The sequence below is a fragment of the Muntiacus reevesi genome, chromosome 3 (genome assembly GCF_963930625.1).
Source record: "Muntiacus reevesi chromosome 3, mMunRee1.1, whole genome shotgun sequence".
In the NCBI taxonomy this organism is placed as follows: Eukaryota; Metazoa; Chordata; class Mammalia; order Artiodactyla; family Cervidae; genus Muntiacus; species Muntiacus reevesi.
The window spans coordinates 13098157-13115554 of record NC_089251.1 but is presented as its reverse complement, the minus strand read 5'-3'; the positions used below and the strand labels follow the sequence as shown (position 1 = coordinate 13115554).

The following is a 17398-nucleotide window of genomic DNA, read 5'->3' as shown; positions in this document are numbered from 1 at the left end:
TGGGAGACCTGGGTTCGATCCCTGGGTTGGGAAGATCCCCTGGAGAGGGAAATGGTAACCCACTCCAGTACTTTTGCCTGGAAAATCCCATGGACAGAGGATCCTGGTAGGCTACAGTCCATGGGGTCACAAAGAGTCGGACACGACTGACTTCCCTTTCACTTTAAATGGAGTATAATCTATGAAAATATTGAATCATTATGTTGTACACCTGAAATGTAATATAGTAAATCAACTCTACCTCAATAATAAAATAATAATTAAAAAATATCTCCTGTAAAGTTCAAAGTCTTAATAAATGACAGGCTTCAGCTTGCATGGAGCTCATATTCCAGCGAGGGCAGAGCAGACAATAAAGAGGAAAGCAATGAAAGATGAGCACTCAGGTGAGTGTGATCTCCCTTCTAGCTCACACTGTCCTACCCTGCTTGACTCTGGAGCCCTCAGACTCTGCCCAGCCACACAGATCCCCATAGCCAGCAACAGAGGAGGAGAGGTCAGAGGGATGAGGTAAGAGATTGGAAAAGCCTCTTCATGCTCCCATGTTGGGTTTAGAGTTCCTTGTGAGGAATGATGACAGAAACAGTGCAGGAAATAGGGGTCCAAGCTGAGGGTCCCTGGCTGGGTCTACCGTCTTGTGATCCAAAAAGTCCTTGTCTCTCTTTAGCTGACTGGGGACTGCTTCCATCATTTCTCTCTGGTCCTGCTGAATTAAGATAATGCCATCCTTGCCTGCTCCCCCAGCTGCTCTCATGTGGAAGGACCCTTTGGGTGCTTGACGTGGGCATGGCATAGCTGTCTTGTTCTTGCAGGGCCTGTATCTATTTCCTCTCTTCTGCTAATGCTTTGACTTTGCTGAGAATCCTTCGCTCTGTGTTAATTTCAGTCTTGGTGGCTCCACCCAGGGTCCTTTCCTGGCCAAGGGGTGGGCCTGTGAATCCATCCTGGTCGGTGAAACACACTCTTTTTATATACTGGCCCCTGTGTAGAGTTGCATGGAGACAGAGAAGACTGGGCTTTTCCCCCACAGCTGGGCTCTCTCTCTTCTCTCTCTCTGTTTTTGACTGTGGCCGAGCATCATGTGGGATCTTAGTTCCCTGACCAGGGATTGAAGCAGCGCCCCATGCATTTCCACATTGAGAGCATGGAGTTTTAATCACTGGACTGCCCCAGAAGTCCCCACAGCTGGGCTCTGAAAACACTGTCCATTTGTTCTTGCTTTCAACATCTCCAGGGAAGCCTGGATTGATAACCTTCTCAAAACTTTAGCTATTCCTTCCATCCTGGGGGGCTGGTCCATGAATTCCTCTGTCACTTAAATTGGTCAGAGTTGGGGGTCTGCTGCTTATAACCAAACATGAATAACTGCTGACAGATGCAGTACGATGGCTCTGGAAGGAATTGAATCAGCAGAGACACAATCAGTCTAGAGATTTAGAAAAAGCAGCCTCGGGTAGGGTGGATGGCAGAGTAGAGCAGGAAGGGCCGCAGTGAGGCAGAACGTACTGAGGCTGTGGCTGTGGTCCAGCCGAGACAGGATGGCTGCTGGGTGCCAGGTGAAGGGCTGTGGGGATGGGAGGATGGGATAGATCCTAGAGATAGTCTTGTTTTGAATAAAGATTCCTAGATTAGGGGGACTTTGTTTTGTATGGACAACTGTGTGTGGAACTTTTGTAAATAGAAACTCTATCAAATTACCAAGAAGACTTCTTAAGAATGAAGGATCTTTGCAACACTGTTTACAATAACTAGGACACAGAAGCAACCTAGATGTCCATCAACAGATGAATGGATAAGGAAGTTGTGGTACATGTACACAATGGAATATTACTCAGCTATGAAAAAAGAATGCATTTGAGTCAGTTCTAATGAGGTGGATGAAACTGGAACCTATTATATAGAGTGAAGTAAGTCAGAAAGAGAAACACCAATTCAGTATATTAACGCATGTATATGGAATTTAGAAAGATGGTAATGACGATCCTATATGAAAGGCAGCAAAAGAGACACAGATGTAAAGAACAGACTTTTGGGACTCTGTGGGAGAAGGTGAGGGTGGGATGATTTGAGAGAATAGCATTGAAACATGTATATTATCATATGTAAAATAGATGACCCCTGCAAATTTGATGCATGAAGCAGGGCACTCAAAGCTAGTGCTCTGAAACAACCCAGAGGGATGGGGTGGGGAGGGAGATGGGAGGGGGGTTCAGGATGGGGGACACATGTGTACCTGTGGCTGATTCAAGTTGATGTGTGGCAAAAACTGCCACAGTATGGTAAAGTACTTAGCCTCCACAATTAAAATAAAGTAATTAATTAAAAAAAAAAAGAATGAAGGATCTTTAAATTTACACCCATGGCTGATTCATGTCAATGTATGGCAAAAACCACTACAATATTGTAAAGTAATTAGCCTCTGATTAAAATAAATTAAAAAAAACTTTTATATTATATTGGAGTATAGCCAATTAATAATTTTGTGATAGTTTCAGGTAGACATTAAAGGGACTCAGCCATGCAAACACATATATCCATTCTCCCCCAAATTCGGCTCCCATCCAGGCTGCCACATAATATTGAGCAGTTCCTTGTGCTATACCAAAGGTCCTTGTTGGTTATCCATTTTACATAGAGTGTGTACATGTTCATCCCAAACTCTCTATCTTTTTCCCCTGTCCTTCCCCACTGGCAACCACAAGTTCACTCTCTAAAAGTGAATCTTCTTCTGTTTTGTAAATAAGTTCATTTGTATCATTTCTTTTTAAATTCCACATATAAGGGATGTCATGTGATATTTCTCCTAGGAGTTGTTGTTGTTTAGTTGCTAAATTGTGTCCAACTCTTGTGGCTCTATGGACTGTAGCCCTCCAGGCTTCTCTGTCCAAGGCAAGAATACTGGAGTGGGTTGCCATTTCCTTCTTCAGGGGATCCTCTTGATCCAGGAGTTGAACCCATGTCTCCTGCATTGCAGGCGGATTCTTTAGTGTTGAGCCACCAGGGAAGCCCTCCTAAGAGTGAAGGATCTTAATGTTCATAATTTGAGTGCTCGTTCCTGGAATTTTGATTTGATGGGTGTGGTGATTCATTTTCTGTGTCAGCTTGGCTGGACTACAATTATTTAATCAAACACTAATCTGGGTGTGGCTGCCAAGGTATTTTGCAAGCTACTTAATACTGCAGTCAGTTGATTTTGAGAAAGGAGATGACTCTTGCTAATGTAGCTGGGCATCATCTAGTTTGAAAAGCCTTAAGAACAAAAGCTGATGCTTCCCAGAGAACATATATGTATGTAACTGAATTTTATATATAATGCATATATGTAATATATATGTAACAGAATCATTTTGCTGTATACCTGAAACTAATATAACATTTTAAACCCACTCTACTAAAAATAAAAAATAGTAGTAGAGTGGATTTAAAATTTTAAATTAATTTAAAAATAATAGTAGAGTGGATTTAAAATAGTAAATTAGTTTCTGGTATTCAACAAAGTGATTTAGCTACATATATATTACATATGTGTATTATATGTATATATTATTTTCCAGATTCACTTCCATTATAGGTTAATACAAGACATTGAATATAATTCCCTGTGCTATACAGTAGGTCCTAGCTTGTTTACCTATTTTATATATAGTAGTATGTATCGGTTAATCCCAAACTCCTAAATTCTGCTTCAAAACAACAATATCAACCCCTATTTGAGTTTCCTGCCTGCTGGCCTGCCCTATGGATTTTATTCTGCCCTTCTGGATTTTGAGCTTCCCAAGTGGCTCAGTCGTAAAGAATCTGCCTTCCAAGGCAGGGGTCACAGGCGACAGGAGTTCAATCCCTGGGTGGGGAAGATGCCCTAGAGGAGGAAATGGCAACCCACTCCAGTATTCTTGCCTGGAGAATTCCATGGACAGAGGAGCCTGGTGGGCTACAGTCCATGGGGTCCCAAAGAGTCAGACATGCCTGAGTGACTGAGTGCGCTGTGGATGTTAGACTTTTCAACCCTGACAATGGTGGGAGCCGGTAAACCAAAACGAAGCCATTTGTATCTATATATATATCTCTGTATTTATGTCTATATCATCTCTATTTATCTATCTCCCGCATATACACACACATATACACATATATATTTATATTTATATCTATATTATTTCTATATATCCATCTCCCCCATATACATACATACATATATACATACATACATATGTAAATATATGTACTATTGTGCTAAGAACCCTGAGTGGGTCACCCCCTGGAGCATTCAGGGTTCTCCAAAGAAGTAGAACAAATGGGTTCCTCTAGCCCATTTCAGCAGGGAGGAGTTTATTAAAGGACATTGTGTAGCTCATGGAAACAGCTGGTGGACCAGAGAATGAGACTCAGAGGCGTCACACCCAGCAACAGCAGCTACCGCCCCAGTGAAGATGCCTCTGCTGCTGCCGCGGGACACAGACATCTCCGATTGCACCTCCGCTGGCCAGACCCCACCACTGCTGCCCCTGAAAGCTGGCTGCTGCTACCCACCCTTGCCAGAAAATGCATTCATTCTGCACAGTGCCTACTTGCCCACTTTCCTCTACTTCGAATTCAAGTCACTTTTACTTCACGTCTGATTGGTAGAGCCTAGCTCACAAGCCTGCACTCTGGCTTCAAGAGGAGGTGGGAAAGTGAGTTTTTTGGCTTGAACACTGGGAAGGAGGGACCCATAATGTGGGATGGTCTCCATCCATGGGGGGGTGTTCAAAGAGGCTGGCAAGCAGAGATAGTCCACTTTGGTGGATCTGAGTTTTTAAGTTCTGTTTTGCCCCGAGAACACTCCAAAGAACATCACAATGCACCACTGTTGAGCTGACAACAGCTCAACATTATTGCCAGCCAAGAACTTATCAAGTGAAATCACGGAAGTGCAGAAGATCAGAGATATAGCACACAGCATACAGAACACTACTGTGATACAGAATGTACCCTTTTGTGTCTGACATTTTTGGTCAGCATACCAGTTGACGTCAATGTTGTGTGGATCAGCCACCTGATATTATTTATTGCTATGCAAATGTTTAATGTATAGCACAGTTGACAATCTTTTCTGGTCAATTGTTCATAGACATTTTGGTTGTTTCTTCCTTTTTTTTCTACTATTGTGAATAAAGCTTCCTCTAGGGCAGATTTTAACCCTTAAACAAGGACTCTCTTTTAAAAAATCATTTTTTAAACTAAAAGAATAAAAAAAAAGAAATTTTAAAAATAAAGAAAAATAAAGTAAAATAAAAATGTCATATTTTCACAGATATAGAAAATGGACATGTGGACACAGGAATGAAGGGGAGGGTGGGACAAACTGGATTGACATACAGACACAACCTGGTGTAAAATAAATAGCTAGTGGGAAGCTGCTATAGCACAGGGAGCTCAGCTTGATGCTCTGTGATGAACTAGAGGGGTGGGAGGGAGGCTCCAGAGGGAGGGGATGTGTATATACATCCAGCTGATTCATTTTGCTGTACAACAGAAGCTAACACAACATTGTAAAGCAATTATACGCCACAAAAATAAATGAAAAGTCACCTTTCAAACACATTCATCATGGGGAATGGTTCTTGTTCTCTATTTAAAATCCCCTGCTATCCCTTCTTTTGCTTTGTGACCTGATGGAAAGGCTAAATGGATTCAGTGTGACATGTGCCATTGGAGAAGGGGAAAGCGAATAAATATTTACTTAGAGCCTACTCTGTGCCATGTACTTGACCTGTCAATTTCATTAACTCTTACCAACAGCCTGTGAGTAGATTTTCCTGTTTCATAAAGGTGAAACTAACATGCAGAAAAATTAGGTTAGCTGTCGAGAGTGGTACAGCTACAAAGTCGTGGGAGTGCGATTCCAATGCGCAGTCAATTTCCCCCGCAGACCTTCAGAACCGAAGACTCAGCAGGGATGGGCGTGGGGTGAGGATGAAGCGTGGAGGGTGCGGTGATGCGGTGGGCATTGGTGATGGTGATATACTTCCAGGTGATTCTGTTAGTGAGCCGCAGATGGAGACCGCGCACCCTTCTGGGCTGCCTCTTGGTCATTCATTTCCTCTTTAGATGACACGTTTTTTTTGTTCCTCTCCTTGTGACTCACTTTTTCCAGGCCTGCTATCTTCTTTCTGATCTGTGACTTGCACTCTGCCCACCGTGATAATGTTCGCTGAAAAGCTGTCCCCACAAACCTCCCATCGGCTGCCGAGTTCCCCTCCCCGCCTCCCTTCTGGCCACTTTGGGTGAAGCTCCGACGCGGAGTCCCCCCTTTCCTCACCCAGGGATATACTCAAGTGCCTGCTCTTGTCTTAGTTCTCAGTTCTCGTCTCTGTAGGAGGGACTCAAGACAGATCCTGGTTTCTACCTCCTACCCATTCACCCTATGAAGTAGAGAGGTGGGAGATATAGCAGGGCTTTTCTTGTTTTTTAACATAAAGTTGACCACTTTAACCGTTCTAAAGTATATTATTGAGTGGCATTTGGTGCATTCACTATGGTGCAGTATTTAGTTCCAGAACATTTTTATCATTCCGAAAGGAAACCCTGCACCCACTGAGTAGTCTTTCCATTTCCTACCCTCCCCCCTACCCCCCAGCTGTTCATCTGCTCCCTGTGTGACAGTGTTGCACTGTGCTAATCTCATCACACACAGTATCTTATTAATTATCATGAAAGCAGCTCTGTGAAATTGGGGTTCTTCCTTGTATTTCCAGATTAGATGACTGAAGCTCAGAAAAGAGAGATTTCTGTGAGGTCATAAAGCCTGTAAATGGCAGAACCAGGAAAAGAAGCCACGGCCAAGTGCTGTGTCCAGACTGTGCTCACTGGTGACCCAGATCTAAGAGGCCTTTCCTGTGATGAGCACGGCATACGTCTGAGTGGCGCCTAAGCTCCATATTCTTTCCATTCTGAAGGTCAGTGGTCACAAAAAAAAATGCAGCTAGCACATGTTCAAATGATTTAGGCTTTAGGAATTTTCCAGGATCTGGGATGCTGGCTTGAGGGAAGTAGCTTGGTGGCAAGATCCCAGATAATGTGACCCAAGATACTGTCGGTTGCCTTTTCAAATCTTGGGACCGCACGCAAGGCAGCAGAATAAGAAGAAAGGGAGTGACTCTAAGTGTGCCCCAGGCTGAGGAGGGGTCCCTTGAAGGGGAAGACTCTAATGAGTCCCAGATGCCTAGGTCTTGTGGGTTGGTCATCTGGACTCTCTCTTCAAGAGCTTGAGCTCCTGGTTCCCAGACCATGTAGACTGACTTCCCTTGTGGTTCCAGAAATGGAAGAAGCAATTGCAATCTCCTTTTGCACAGAGATTTAATAGAAAAGTTATCATTGATATGTCATCAACATTTTCTTGGGAAATGTTGCTATTAAGGCTATTGCTATTAAGGCTGATAGAAAACCTCCTTGCTATTAAGGCTAATCCTTTCTGGACACTTCATCCTACATCCTACCAAACAGATTAAAAATGCATCCATATGCCACAGCTAATATAATTTCCATATGCATAGTCTACATGTATTTTGAGGTGGATTTTAGTTCACTTGTTGCTCATAATGAGTCGATAAGCTGTGTCCAACTCTTTGCCACCCCAACAGTGCACCGGCACCTTTGTAAATGATTAAGCCACTCTATGTGTGTGGGTCTATTTCTGGACTCTGCTATGTTTCACTGATTTGTTTATCCTTATGACAAGACCACACTGACTTTTAGCTTGTGACTATAAGTAGGTTTTTTTTTCATTTGGGATACAATTGCTTTATGGGCTTCCCAGGTGGTGCAGTGGTAAAGAATCCACCTGCCAATGCAGGAGGTACAAGAGAGAGTTTCCATCCCTGGGTTGGGGAGATCCCCTGGAGGAGGAAATGACAACCCACTCCAGTATTCTTGCCTGCAAAATTCCATGGACAGAGGAAATTGGCAGACTATAGTATATGACATCGCAAAAAGGGGGACGTGACTGAGAGACTGAGCCAAAGCATGATAATTGCTTTATAATGTTGCATTAGTTTCCGGCGAATAACGAAGTGAATCAGCTATATTTATGTATGCACATCCCCTTCTTCTTCGACCTCCTTCCTACCCTCCCATCCCACCCATCTAGGTCACCACAGAGCGCTGAGCTGAGCTCCCTGCGCTATACAGCGGGGTTCCACCAGCTGGCTGTTTTGCACATGGCAGGGTGCACACGTCAGTATAAGTCTTGAAATTGTTCACTGCAATTCTCCACCTTTGCTTTCCTTTTTAAGATTAGCTTATTAGTTATATATTTTAAACTATTTTCTTAGTGCTTACCTTAGACATTACAACGTATATCATTTACTTATTAAAGTCCCGTATGTATATATATTTTTTACCATGTCCTGGTTAATGCAAGAATGCTAGGATATTTGAACTCTATTTCCTTTCCTCTTGCCTTTTATGCTATAGTGGTAATATATTTTAATTCAAAATGTATTTCAAACTTCATAAGACACCCTTACTTTTGGTTAAACAGGCAATATTCACTTTTAATGAATATTAATTCATTAATATTCATTTACCTGTATTTTTGCTCTTTACGAGGTGCTTCATTTCTTTCTGCATTTTGTGTTTCCCTCTGGCGTCATTTTCCTTCACCCTTTAGTGTGTCCTTTTTGGAGACTTCTAGTAATTTAAGATTATGCTTTTTTTTTTCACCAATTACTCTCTTCTAAATACTCAGTAGCTACACCCTCAATTGCTTTAAACGGGAGAGTCTCTCGAATTTTTGTTTTGACTATTCACATTTGTATTTGTATTTACAAGTACATCAACATCAGATAGTACCACTTTAGTTGTTTCAGGCTGACATGAGATGAAGTCAGTCTTTGTAAACTATGTGATTTGGTCCTATACTAGGTGCGTGGTACATAATGTAATTTCTTGGTAGTTGGAATAAAGTGGTGGGAGAAGTGAGTCATCCCACAACATACAATAAGATGTTATGCTCAATATGCCATTGAAGAGTCACTTCATGTTATGAAATGTAATTTAGTTTCAGCAAAATGATATAATGCATAACATTAAATTAATGCTGTTTTTCTGTTTATTATTTTGGTTTTACAATTGTATAAGTACTGTTAGCCTAAGACATTTATTTATACATAGCTCTACTATTATTTATGTTTAAGTAGCATTATAATATGGGCTTCCCTGATGGCTCAGTGGTAAAGAATCTGCCTGCCAACGCAGGAGATGCAGGAGACTCAGGTTTGATCCCTGGGTCAGGAAGATCTCATGAAGAAGGAAATGGCAACCCACTCCAGTATTCTTGCTGGAAAATTCTAAGGACAGAGGAGCCTGGTGGGCTACAGCCCATGGAGTCAGACGTGACTTAGCGACTAAACAACATCAACAACAAATTCCTATAGGTTCTATTTTTTGTATCCTATTCCCCCACCATAAACATCTCTACTCTTTTTTGTTTTCCTTTTCCCATGAGTGTCACTACCAGTCTCTGTTCTGGTCTGTCTTTTTAGTCCATCCACCAAGAACTTCTCTCTAGTTTATTCTTGCACAGCATCCCAGCATACCCAGATCAGTGTGGTACTTGCAATGATAATCCAATACTAAAAGCACAGTGGAGAGAGTTATTAATCCCATTTGGACCCAAGGATAAGAAGAATGCTCAGAGAAAGCTATAGAGGCGATGTCAGGCCTCAAGGGATGGTAACTAGGCATTAACTAAGTGGAAAGGGCTTCCCTGGTGGCTCAGATGATAAAGAATCCACCTGCAATGTGGGAGACCCAGGTTTGATCCCTGGGTTGGGAAGACCTCCTGGAGGAGGGCATGGCAACCTATTTCAGTATTCTTCCCTGGAGAATCCCCATGGACAGAGGTACCTGGCAAGCTATAGTCCACGAGGTCCAAAAGAGTCAGACATGACTGAGTGACTAAGCCCACACAACTAAGTGGAAAAGAGAGGCAAAGATATTATAATCCCATATGAAAACTTGGAGGTGTATAAAAAGACGTGTTTGGGGAATGCAGCATAGTTCAGAATTTGATATACGATATTGATGGTGAATTGGGCTTCCCAGGTGGTACTAGGGGCTAAGAAGCCACTTGCCAGTGCAGGAGATGCAAAAGATGGGGATTCAGTCCCTGGGTAGGGAAGATCCCCTGGAGGAGGGCATAGCAACCCACTCCAATATTCTTGTCTGGAGAATCCCATGGACAGAGGAGCCTGGAGGGCTACAGTCCATGAGGTCACAAAGAGTCAGACATTACTGAAGCAACTTGGCACACACACACATGAATGGTGAATATATAGCTGGCTTGCTGCAACCTCCTCCCATTCCATATCCATGGCAGACATAGCTAATCTATCACAGAGCATTTTCCTCACTGGGATTCAGCAGAGGCCTTGAACCATTCTCAAATTAATGTTACTAGGCAGCCACTCTTAATTAAGTGGTGGTGGCATAAGAGGTGAAACCTATTTGTTGTTCTGGGGATGAGAGAACGAGATGTCATAAAGAGTAAGTGAGGCTGGGGAGTTAGTTAGCCAAGAGCCAGGCTGGGAAATCGCTTTTGATGATGGAGTTGGTGATTATAATCTCTTGGGGAAAGAGAAAAGTTTCTGTGCTTCGAATATGAAATATCAGAAAAGTTACAGTGCTCTGGGAACTGCCTCTTTGCGGCCTGGTCTAATCTATGACCTTGTTAACAAAGCCAGGGAGAAATTCTGTTTGAGAATTCCCCAGCTACCCTGCTTTGGTCCTAATTAGCCACGCAGGGAAGTTTGTGGTTTAATTAAGAAACAGCCATAGTTAAAAGTTTGGCTTTTCCTAACTGAGCAGTGATTAGGAATTAAGCAGGGTCTCTCCATGGAAACGTAGTCTTTGGCCATCACCAATTCAAAACCATAGGGACAAAAACAAAAAAAACAAAAAACAAAAACAAAACCATAGGGACAGAGGTCCTTTCTCAGGCTCATCTATCTGCCTCACTTCCCAATCAGATAAGCTGGGCCTATCTGGGTCTGCCCTGGAATTACACTTGGAACTTCAGCACCAGGTTGGAGGATGGGTATGGCATGGCTGTAGACATCCCTTGTAATTAATTTCCTTTGTGTTGAAGGAGACCTACAGTTACAAGACAGAATTGGTGAAAGCCCTGAGGCAGAAGTGTGCCTGATGTGTGTGACGAATAATAAAAGGGCAAAAGGACTGGACTGAATGAGCAGGAAGAGGCAGGAGATGAGTCCAAAGTGATCAGAGAACCAGTTCATGTAGGACCTTGTAGACCACTGTGAAGATTCTCACTTTAGTGCTACGTCAACTCTGTCAGTATTTTGTTGTCAATGCATTTTCATTTTACTTAAGAAGCGTTTCTCTAGCCCAAGGCCTAAAATATGACTGTTTTTATTTTCTACAATGTTTTATTTTTAATATGAAGTCTTATTACACATAAAGTACAATTTATATACAATAAAATTTATCCATGTTAACTATTTTGTCGATGAGTTTTGACAATTGTATTGTTTTGTAGCTATTACAATCAAGACAGAGAACATTTTCAGCACCCTGGACATTTCTCTTGCCCCTCTGTAGTAATTTTTCTTCTCCCACTCCCAGCTCCAGGCAAACACTGATCTGATTTCCTGTTACCCCACCTCCAGAAAAAATGTCATATAAATAGGATCATACAGTATGTAGCTTTTTAGTTTGTTTATTTAGCTTCTTTCACTTTGCATACTGCTTTTGAGTTTCATTCAAGTTGTTGTATCATCATAGTTCTTTCCTTTTTAGTTCAGTATCATTTCCTGTGTAGATATACCATTATTTGTTGATCCATTCATCAGTTCCTAGATTGTCTTAGATTTTGGCTAGTATGAATAAAGACGCTACAAAACATTGATATACATTTCTTTGTGTAAGCACATTTTTCATTTCTTTTGGAGTACCTAGGAGTGGGATTTCTTGGTTACATGGTAGTGGTATGTTAAACCTTTTAAGAAACTGTCAAATCATTTAAATCAACTGTTCCATTTTGCAATGAATGAGATTTCCAGATGCTTAGAACTTGGTATCATCAGTCTTTAAAATTTTAGCCATTTTATGGATTAAAGATCTAAATGTAAGACCAGAAACTATAAAACTCCTAGAGGAGAACATAGTTGCAAAACACTCTCTGACATAAATCACAGCAGGATCCTCTATGACCCACCTCCCAAAATATTGGAAATAAAAGCAAAAATAAGCAAATGGGACCTAATTGAACTTAAAAGCTTTTGCACAACAAAGGAAACTATAAGCAAGGTGAAAAGACAGCCCTCAGAATGGGAGAAAATAATAGCAAACGAAGCAACAGACAAAGGATTAATCTCAAAAATATATAATCAACTCCTGCAGCTCAATTCCAGAAAAATAAATGACCCAATCAAAATTCGTGTAACTCTATGGCTGATTCATATCAATGTATGACAAAACCCACTGAAAAATAAAATTAAAAAAAAAAAAAATGAGCCAAAGAACTAAACAGACATTTCTCCAAAGAAGACATACAGATGGCTAACAAACACATGAAAAGATGCTCAACATCACTCATTATCAGAGAAATGCAAATCAAAACCATAACGAGGTACCATGACACTCCAGTCAGGGTGGCTGCTATCCAAAAGTCTACAGGCAATAAATGCTGGAGAGGGTGTGGAGAACAGGGAACCCTCTTACACTGTTGGTGGGAATGCAAACTAGTACAGCCACTATGGAGAACAGAGTGGAGATTCCTTAAAAAAATGGAAATAGAACTGCCATATGACCCAGCAATCCCATTCCTGGGCATACACACTGAGGAAACCAGATCTGAAAGAGGGACACGTGCACCCCAATGTTCATCCCAGCACTGTTTATAATTGCCAGGACATGGAAGCAACCTAGATGCCCATCAGCAGATGAATGGATAAGGAAGCTGTGGTACATATACACCATGGAATATTACTCAGCCATTAAAAAGAATTCATTTGAATCAGTTCTAATGAGATGGATGAAACTGGAGCCCGTTATACAGAGTGAAGCAAGCCAGAAAGATAAAGACCAATACAGTATACTAACACATATATATGGAATTTAGAAAGATGGTAATGATAACCCAATATGCAAAACAGAAAAAGAGACACAGATGTACAGAACAGACTTTGGGACTCTGTGGGAGAAGGCGAGGGTGGGATGTTCAGAGAGAACAGCATTGAAACAAGTATACTATCAAGGGTGAAACAGATCACCAGCCCAGGTTGGATGCATGAGACAAGTGCTCAGGGCTGGTGCACTGGGAAGACCTAGAGGGATGGGATGGGGAGGGAGGCAGGAGGGGGGATTGGGATGGGGAACACATGTAAATCCATGACTGATTCATGTCAATCTATGGCAAAAACCACTACAATATTGTAAAGTAATTAGCCTCCAACTAATAAAAATAAATGAAAAAAAATTTTTTAGCCATTTTAGTGGATGTGCAGTGACATCTCATTGTGGTTTTAATTTGCATTTCCCTAGTGACTATGAATGACTATGGATGACTATAATCCTAAAGGAAATTAGCCTTGAATATTCATTGGAAGGACTGATGCTGAAGCTGAAGCTCCAATACTTTGGCCACCTGATGCAAAGAACTGACTCTTTGGGAAAAGACCCTGATACTGGGAAAGATTGAAGGTGGGAGAATAAGGGGATGATAGAGGATGAGATGATTGGACAGGGAAGCCTGGTGTGTTGCATGCAGCTCATGGGTTGCAAACAGTCAGACATGACTGAGTGACTGAGCTGAACTGAGTGATTAATGGGGGCTTCCCAGGTGGTGATAGTGGTAAAGAGCCCACTTGACAATGCAGGAGACATAAAGAGACTTGGGTTTGATCCCTGAGTCAGGAAGATCCCCTGGAGAAAAGAATGGCAACCCACTCCAGTATTCTTGCCTGGAAAATCCCTTGGATAGAGGAGCCTGGAAGGCTATAGTCCATGGGTTGTAAAGAGTCGGACACGACTGAAGTGACTTAGTTAGCATGCATGCAGTGACTAATGAAGTTGAACACCTTTTCATAAGCTTATCTGTTATCTATATGTCTTCTTGGGTTAACTGTGGAGATCTTTTGTCCATTGTTTTATTGAGTTGTCCAGTGTTGAATTGAGTTGTCTTAATTTTGAGATTTCCATATCCTGGATATGAGTTCTTATCAGATGTCTGTGTTTATATTTTCTCCTTGCCTGTGACTGTCCTCACATTCCCTAAAGAGTATCTTTCAAGTAGCAGAGGTTGTAAATTTTAGTGAAACTGATTTATCAGTTTTTTTCTATTATGTTTTGTGCTCTTTGTCTCTAATTGAAAAAAGTGTTGCTAATCCAAGTTTACAAACTCTTTCCTATGTTTTCTTCAAGAAGTTTTTTTTTATAGATTTAGCTCTTAAATTTAAGCTATGTCAAATTAATTTTTGTACAGTGGTGTAAGGATTCAGCCTTTTTTTTTTTTTTTTTTTTTTGGCACATGGATATCCAATTGTTTCAGCAGCAGCTGTTGGAAAAAAAATTACGCTTTCTCCCTAGAATTGCTGTGACACTTTTGCCAAAAGTCAGTTGCCTATATAGATGTGGACCCATTTCTGAATTTTCTGTTCCATTGATCTGTAAAACCAATAGCACACCGCTCTGGTTCGCGGTACCTCTCCAGGCCGCACCCTCCAAACTTGATGTGACTCTAACCCCCCCGCCCCGCCCCGCCCCGCCCCGCACCCCAGGAGCGCACCGCTCACCGTGCCCCCTTCCCACTTCCTCTCCGGGGTCGCACAGAGCTAGCCCTCAGCACCCCCTTCCCCTCGCCAACCCCAGCACCATGAGCAGCCTGAAGCCTGACGGCGCAGCACGGGGCTCCAGCGGCACCCTGGAGGAGGAGGAGGTCAGGAAGCTGTTGGTCAGTGGGTTCCCTGTGGATATTAAACCCAGACAACTCTACCTGCTCTTCAGGCCTTTCAAGGGATATGAAGGGTCCTTGATCAAGCTCACATCAAGACAGCCTGTTGGTTTTGTGACCTTTGACTGTCAGGCAAGAGCAGCAGCTGCCAAGAACTGAAAGGTATTCGCTTTGATGCTGAAAACCCGCAGACTTTGAGGCTAGAGTTTGACATAAGCCAACACCAAGATGGCCAAGAACAAGCTAAAGTGAAAGTCGCTCAGTCGTGTCCGACTCTGCGACCCCATGGACTATATAGTCCATGGAATTCTCCAGGCCAGAATACTGGTGTGGGTAGCTGTTCCCTTTTCCAGGGGATCTTCCCAACCTAGGGATCAGACCCAGGTCTCCCGAATTGCAGGCATATTCTTTACCAGTGGAACCACAAGGGAAGCCGATGAGCTAAAGGGAAGAACAAGTGAATGGTTACACCAAATCCTACCAAAGCCCACTCCACACTCGGAGCACACTTTATCGCAGGGGACACCTGTAACCCGATGGGGGCCCTCTGATCCCCGCATCCCCAGAGGCCTGGGCCCCCTACCCTCTGTACACCATGGAGCTGACCCCAGCCATCTCACATACTGCCATTCACCTACCCAGCCGCCACCGCTGCTGCCGCCGCCCTGCATGCTCAGGTGCGCTGGTTCAGTTCAGTTCAGTCGCTCAGTTGTGTCCACTCTTTGCGACCCCATGGACTGCAGCACACCAGGCTTCCCTGTCCATCCCAACTCCTGGAGTTTACTCAAACTCATGTCCATTGAGTCGGTGATGCCATCCAACCGTCTCATCCTCCGCCATCCCTTTCTTCTCTAGCCTTCAATCTTACCCCACATCACGGTCTTTTCCCAGTGAGTCAGTTCTTCACATCAGGTGGCCAAAGTATTGGAGCTTCAGCTTCAACATCAGTCCTTTCAATGAATATTCAGGACTGATCTCCTTTAGGATGGACTGGTTGGATCACCTTGCAGTCCAAGGGACTCTCAGGAGTCTCCTCCAACACCACAGTTCAAAAGCACCAGGTGCGCTGGTACCCGTCCTCCAACACCACCCAGCCAGGATGGAAATATCGGCACTTCTGTTAGCTCTTCACCCTTGTCACCACAGCTCAAGGCCACTGCCCCACAGGGGAGGAAGCCACACTGAGCTCTCCCTGCCCGCAGGCAGCCCTGCGGAGCTGCTGCTGCTGCTGCCCTCCAAAGACGGAATTTTAAGCCTGACTCAGTGGACTCTTTTTCTTCCTCTCTTCCTCCTCAGCCCTGTCCTGCCCCACAGCCTCTCTCCAAGGCCTCAGGGCTGGATTCAGGGGGCTTCTTGCTGGGAGGGCTCCTTGGGGACTGAGGAAGGCCCAACCTCACAAATCTGCTTCCGTAACCCCACCTCAAGACACTGAGGCATTTAATTTTGAATGTTTTCTGGCATGAATTAAGACACTTAAAACTTGTGTGTATGTGAGTGCACAGTTTGTTCTCACATTGCTTCACCATGGCAACAAGGCCTGGCCACTAAGGGCTCATCATTCCGGGTCCCTCTCCCCACCCCTCTGCCCCACACCAACCTGGCTTCATTGAGGACCAAGCCCCGTAGCCAGTTCTGCTTGACGGCTGGCACTCCACCACCACCACCACCCACTCACTTCCAGGCTGAACAGGAAGGCCCACCCAGCCAAGACAGAGCATTTTCCTGGCCATTTCAAATCAGGGGCCTCTGCTTCCTCCTCCTCAGATGGGCCAACAACTGTTAAGAAAATCCTTTCTCTGCTCATTTCACTTACCTCTCCCCGGTGCACCCTGGAACACCCCACCCCTGCCATGGCTCCTCAGTCTTTCCAAACTTTGAAATCAACCAAGAAAGTGAAAGTATTTTTGTACCCTGTGTAACAAAATATTTATGCAACATGAAAGAGGAGAGTGAAAAGGCTGGCTTAAAGCTCAACATTCAAAAAACTAAGATCATGGCATCTGGTCCCATCGCTTCATGGCAAATAGATGGGGAAACAACGGAAACAGTGACAGACTTTATTTTTTTGGGCTCCAAAATCACTGCAGATGGTGACTGCACCCATGAAATTAAAAGTTGTTTGCTCCTTGCTATGACCAACCTAGACAGCATATTAAAAAGCAGAGACATTACTTTGCTGACAAAGATCCATCTAGTCAAAGCTATGGTTTTTCCAGTAGTCGTGTATGGATGTGAGAGTTGGACCATAAGGAATGCTCAACACCGAAGAACTGATGCTTTTGAACTGTGGTGCTGGAGAAGACTCTTGAGAGTCCCTTGAACAGCAAGGAGATCAAACCAGTCAATCCTAAAGGAAATCAGTCCTGAATACTCATTAGGAGGACTGATGCTGAAGCTGAAGCTCCAATATTTTGGCGACCTGATGCGAAGAACTGACTCATTGGA

The 17398-nt window shown here is 43.2% G+C and overlaps 1 pseudogene; it reads left to right on the top strand.

Moving 5' to 3' along the window:
* Window positions 1-14875: 14875 nt before the first annotated feature.
* LOC136163932 (RNA-binding protein with multiple splicing 2-like) lies at window positions 14876-16077 on the top strand (annotated as a pseudogene).
* Window positions 16078-17398: the final 1321 nt, after the last annotated feature.